The sequence below is a fragment of the Seriola lalandi genome, unplaced genomic scaffold (genome assembly GCF_002814215.2).
Source record: "Seriola lalandi dorsalis isolate HSWRI2012SDOR001 ecotype SW California unplaced genomic scaffold, Sedor1 jcf7180002054927, whole genome shotgun sequence".
Classification (NCBI taxonomy): domain Eukaryota; kingdom Metazoa; phylum Chordata; class Actinopteri; order Carangiformes; family Carangidae; genus Seriola; species Seriola lalandi.
The window spans coordinates 2,389,680-2,396,515 of record NW_019525479.1 but is presented as its reverse complement, the minus strand read 5'-3'; positions in this window follow the sequence as shown (position 1 = coordinate 2,396,515).

The following is a 6,836-nucleotide window of genomic DNA, read 5'->3' as shown; positions in this document are numbered from 1 at the left end:
GGGGGGTGGTGGGGCTGAGGAAATATTTTGATTTACATTTTTTTTTTTTCTGTGCTGTTTGAGATGAATCCTGAAGACGCACACCACACCACACCACACCCCTGCTCCGGGCTGTGTGAGCTGTCTGCAGAATAGCCTGATGACCTGAGATCAGGTAGGGCTATATCTCCCTAGGGTGCTTGCAAAGCCAAGACAACACTGCACTGCTCTCCTTTTTCTAATTCTGCCAGTTCCTCCTGGCTTAATTGAGAATTTGAACAAACAAATTAATCATTGCAGCCCATAAAAATGACAGGATTCATGCAGTAGCATTCTTCATTCTCTCTAATTTGTTGTGTGTTGTCGTCCCCCCGCCCCTCTTCCCGTGCCTTTTCTCAAACCCCCACAGCATTTTTTGTGCTGAATCTGCTAGTTTACCCCCTTATGAAAATTACAAATACTTGTCAAGGTTAACGAGTTAATATTCTCATTCAATATTTATTTTATGGGCGAAAGAAAGCGTCTCCCTTCAGCGCGTCCTCTTCCAGAGCGAGGATGGGTTTGTTAATCAAAATGACAAGGACAGTGTCCTTTTGATAATCCCCTGAATCATCGAGAATAAAAAATGAACTTTATTAATCAGCGGGCTCTGATTAATTGTTATGAAGTGTTGCTCATCCATTTCCCCTGCATTTCCGTAATTTTCACAGAAGCCTAACAATCTCCCCGATGATTTGAAGCCTTTTGAGCTGGCGTTGCATTCAGCAGCACAGCAATAAATAGCTGGGCAGCACACTCTCCTTCCTGGATGAGCTTCTGCACATAAGACTTTTACAAAAACACAAAGCTTATTTACCCTCAGTGCTTACAGCATGACTTTTTTTTTTTTTTTTTGCCTCAGAGTTTGCATTGTCCAAATATGTCAATACTGCCACTAACATCAGTTTAGTAGCAGCCATCAGTCTGCCTTTATGTTCGTATCCTGCATCAATACTGCAGTTTCGAACCACTTAATCTTTGACTGTGATGCACAAATGTGTTACCCATTCCTCTCCCAGTGGGAACAACAGTTAAGCTCGGAAAGTTAAGAGCAAAACTTCATATAAAATCAAACATGAATGAGGAGTTAGTAAATGAAATGATGGTACACACTGTCTACAAATTAACAAGTGAGACAGAGGAGACCTCCCCAAACTGAAACATGTTCCCCAGATCTCTCTTTTCTTAAAGAAGTAGGACAATTAACACTGCATATATTGATGATATATATGATTAATACATAACATTGAATGTCGTTTTCACAGTGGATGGCGCAAGGTTGGGAATCTGATGTAATTTACATGAGCGCGCGAGAAGTATGGTGCTCATTTGCTCTGAAGTGATGTCCATGAAACAGAATATACAAACGATAGGAAAGTTTCATATCAGAGGGGCGTCTCTCGTTTCCCTTTCTTTCTCCTCAAGATGTATTATTACAGAAGGGGGGCCTGATGAAGAGAGGATATTTCATATATGTGCCTATTAATCAGCCACCGTCCATTTTTGCTGTATTTACATACAGTACCGTACAGTGGAAGTTATTATTTTTTCAGTCAGCTCCATATTTAAAAGTCCAGTGTAAGGAAATTATACATTTAACGAGAGCATGCTGTGAAATTCAGCCTCTTCAACAGGATTTAAGGGGGTTGGGTGGCTCACATGCAATTAATTGTGGAGGTGTTTTATCCATCAGAATGAATAATTTAAAGGGAGTGTTAATAGGTATCCCAGACTTGGCCAAAGGAACAGAGACAAAGTGTTGTTGAAAGACGTTTCATTACTTTCCCTCTGATGCTCCCTCTTCATTTGTTCTCCTGTGTCTTTTTTTGGGTCAGCCTAGTCACAATTAAAGATGAAAACAAAGCAATAATAATAATAACCATATTAATTGTTATTATTATTATCATTACTAACATTATTGTACTCATACGGGATCAGATAGATCAAAAGGAAATGTAAGACATCGACTAAACCATTAGATTTGATTCATTTCCAAACTGGATTATGGCTCAGTGTCAAAATTATAATCATTGCAGCACAAAACTTTCCCCATAAATAAAAGCCTGTCTGGTTCACAGCACATGGGAACTAAAGTAAATCTGAGCAAGAACTTCCCCCCGCCGAGTTACCTTTGAGAAATCTGCTTCATGTAACATAAATTGTGACGGGGGAGGGCCATTAAAGCCCCAATCAGTCATTTTTTGTTCGCTCACATAAATGTATATTCTCAGAAACAACTGAGGTCTTTGATTAATAGATTAAAAACCGACTTATAATTTAAATAACCAACATAATTTCCCAACTTAATCGACGTAAACAACCTTTTGAGGCATTAAAATACATTAAAAACTAAACAAAGATCATTTGAAAGATATAAATTGTTAGTCAATAGATCACAGATCGGGCCTTTAAGTGACAAAAACTAAATTGGATGCATTTTTGAGCTGAAAAGTTTTGCAAATTCTAACACATTTATCAAATTACCTGAGTAAAATCTATCTTGGCCTGAATTACCATATACTCTTTTAAGACATAAAACCACAGCTCCCCTTGAAGGAAGTATTAAATTGATGATGTCTTAGTGTGTGTGTGCATGTGTGTGTGTGTGTGTGTGTGTGTGTGTGCGACTCCTCTGCTGGGAAACAATGTGAACTTCACTGACTCCCACATGCACAGAGGGATGACATCAGAAAGAAGTCGTCTCTGTCAGATGCAATAAAGGGACGTCCACATGTGCATAGTTCCCCATCCTTCACACTTTGTGTACACCCAACCCGCAACATAAATTAGCTATGGTGACTACTCTCTTTTCAACAGCCATCCAAGACACGGACATTTGGAAAGAAGGAAAAAATGATGCACTAGGGGAGGGAGTAGGGGTGATACAAGCCAGGCCCCCCCCCCCCCAAATTTAAACAGTAAATTCAGATGAGATACTGCAAAATGAATTTTCTGACAAGTCTCCCCTTTCTCCCCTTGCAACATGCCTCTGTTAATTTTTCACAAAAGGATTCACAAATACACGACCTCTTTTGTGCAGTTTCCTTCAGATGGAGATCTATGGCGTTGTGAACAAAAGACACTCCTTCAATGACAAGTGCCAAGTACATCAGCCAGTCCTTCTTTTCAAGTAATTCCAACCCTGGCTATTCAGGGTTTGCCCTGTGGCGAGACCGAGCACTTCGTTCTCCAGAAATAGCCATAGCTCATCTTTCACAAGGACTCAGGTCGTCTTATCACAGGGAGAGAGAGGTTCATTTGAATTTCTTGTCTCTTCAATATGTCTGGCAATCATGATGCCCGGTTAATATTGAAGTATGGGGAACGCTTGGTGTTGTTCTGTCCCCCCCAAACCCCCCACCTCAGGCTCTGTGGTAGGCATAAAGAACTTGTAAGTTGCCATCAAATATCTTATCACATGACTTTATCTGCCAGCAATAGCAGACAGTTGCACCCCAGCAGCTCTTGCACCTTGGAGAAATCATGATCCTCCACACGTTTACTCTCCTCCACCCTGATAGCATTCAATGTGATTTGTGTTATATTTTTGAACAGATATGCTCAAGTGCTGGATGCTAAAAGCTAAATATTGTATGCCTCTGGTTAAAAACAAAGACTTGGTTTGCTTTGCTGGCTTTGAATTTACTTGTTGTCCACCGCACCTCGTGAAATCTGAATTTCCTTTTGTTCCCTGTTCACAGCAGAACAGCAAAAATTGGCTTACCACGTTTAATTAACACCTAAACACACCTTGACAACTTTTGCATGACACTCACTCAGCTAAAATCTTTTTAGAATAACAAAAAAAAAAACCTAAAAGAAAAAAAAAACCACACACTTCAACTGAAAAGAGAGGCGTTTTTCTTGATAAATTTAAGATAAAAGACATGGCAGTCATTTTCTCCCATGACATATTTGTTCTTTAACAACAAATCAATGGCTGTGAAAGCTTGGCACCTGAATACAGAACAATGGGGAGATGAAGCGAAGATTGTCTTCATTAGGCACATTAATATTCATAGAAAGTAGAAAATCTGACACCACGGAGGACTTGGTAACCTTTTCTCATATTAGATTTTTTTTTTCAACTTCTTAACACAATTAAAGTCCAGCAATGACTTAATTAATGCGGCTTTCTGTCAGGCGCTTTAAAGAACTGTCAATTTGGCCTGGGTCTGCCTGTCAGCGGGGAAGAAAGACAGTCATCCCACTCTTACAGGAGACAGTCGGAATCACAGTGCCGGATAAAGTCACATTCGCAGACACCTTGCCAAATTGATTCTTTTAAGGGTTTTCTTGCAGATTACCATTTCTTCTCCTCCTGTCTCTTATTCTGCACGAGTGTCAAATCTGAGAGAAAAAATCTAAATTCAGTTTTAGGTTTCTGGTTATTACCACCCACCCCTATTGTGCTCGTTGTTGCTGATACCCTGTTAAAGTGCGATTTGAATGAAACGTTTCTTGTGCAAGACAGTGTCCTCGGAGCCCTGTATCAGTTACCAAGATACTGGGAAAAACATGGTGTGGGTTAGAGCGTGCTGCACTGGAGGTTGCAAAAAAGAAAAGATTGAATCAACAACAATAGCACTGCACTGATTTTTATTATTGTTATGCAAATATATCAGTGATAGGTGGTTTTGGTTTTATGGTGAGTTTCTTGGTTAAATCAGCCCTGTGTGTGGAGAGACTGGGAGGGACGAGGCGGCGGGTGCATCTCCTCTAGAACCAGAACTGTCTTCAAGTGGAAGCCACAGGCTGTCCAAACAAGATGACAGTGCAAATGTCTGCTGCTAATGACTGATTCTCCTCTTGCCTGGGTTTTGATCAAAAATAGCTTCTTCTCCTCTCCCTCTTTCTCTCTCCCTCTCTCTGAAATGGCAGCGACCAAAATTGAGGTAATGGCCCTTACTTTAGAGGCTGACACAGCTGCAGGATTTGTCCTCACTTTGACTGAGATCAGTCTCACTTTATAATAAGTGGGCTGAGATATTCATGATAACTATTACACGAGCAGTTTGAGATACAACCCGAGACAAAAAGTAAAATATGCACAATATTTTTGCTATTTTGCAGGTTTCTTATTTCAATAAACTCCGCCTTCTCCTCGCTGAATGCAAATCTGAATGGTGTGAATTTAATATTGAGAGAGAAATGCAGTCAAAAAAAGAAAAAAATGCGATTTTAACATTCATTTTTTTATCTATCCGCTAGGTGTGACCGGGGGGGATTCATACACTGCCATTCTCTGTATTAATGAACCAATACCTGTGATCATTCTGCAGGAGGTGTAACTGGCTTGGCAGGTGCGCTGCCACTGGGAAACAGATTAAAATAGTCAGGGTTCCTTTCAAGGCTTGTACAGAAAACAATGGAGGCTTCACAAGGTAATCATGCCATTATATGAGACGGAGGGACTAATTGGAATTATACTAGAACAGGCAGGGAGCTCATTAAAACCTTGAGCACTACCTCATGATAAACAGTCACTTTAAGGGCTGGCACTAATATGATGAGGCAAAGTCTTTATTTCTCACTTTCCAATGAACACATCTGATGTTTAAGCTCCTTATACTCACTCAGCAGGTATCATGTGGAATGTAAGACTCCTTAATTGCCACTGGAAATTAGCAGCATTATATGGAGAGCTTTTGTCGCCATGCAGAAACACTGACTGCCATGATACTGCGCCGCCTCTCAAGGTCTGGCGTCATTTGTAAATTTTGTGTAATATAATCGCCTCGTGCCCTTCATACCTCACGTCACGATTTCACATTCTGTCATCTGCTTTTCAACGTGTATTTTATTATTACAAATTGAACCGTGTGTTAATATATTAATTGTTAAACTTTTGCTCATTACAGCTCTATAAAACCTCACCAATACAATACCATAATAACACAGCGAGCTTGTTATGGACTCTGACAACCCGTGATTAAAATCAGACTCATTTTGCTTGATGAGAAATTGGCTTTACCCAAAATAACTTTATATTCCCCTGCTTTCCAACACACTTCATTAGCTTCATCTTGCTCAGGCAGGATTCTTTGTGCCATTTTGACTGTATTCAAATCTCTTTAATGCCATCTCATGTTTAAAGACTGGCCATAAATCCCATATCAGTTCTTAATGACCACTGCCGGCCAGCCAGTAATATGTCATTGTTCGCAGGCGATCACCCAGCGGGGAATAGACCATGCCAGTCTTTGTAATTGCACACCCAGAAAGATTTATATTGCCATTATGCACACCCATAAGAAATAATTCAAACATATCATTGAAAAAAAACAGCCTGCACATTGCTGATCCCCAAATCTCCACTGAGCATCTAGCTGGTATAATATTCTACTGCCTCTGCTAACATGGCTTTACTGTCTCCTAGTAAAGATGTCTTGAACACTCATATTCCATATGTCTATTTATTAGCAATACTGTTTCTCCATCTGCAGGGTGCTTTGGAAGAGTGTGCAGAGGCTGTATAGAAAAATGCAAGGTGTCATATAACTGCTAGAGCACTACAGTGGCTAAGTGGCTGGAATATTCCTCCTGCATCAATCAGCTGGTGCAGTATGCATCCTAAACAAACTCCTCCATGTACATTCCTGCTTCTTTTTTTTTTTTTTTTTCCCTAAATGCCCGCAATCCTCGGATGGCGCTGAGATGTGGTGATTGAAGACGCAGTTAGCCGAACTCCCCAAGTGTGCCGCCGCAGCTTTGTTGTGCAGCCTGTCCTGGTTCCTCCTGAGAGGGGAGGCAGGTGTAGGCTGACGCAGGTTTGATCACCTTGGTGAATGTGGACGCAAGTGGCTCCTCCACCCCCC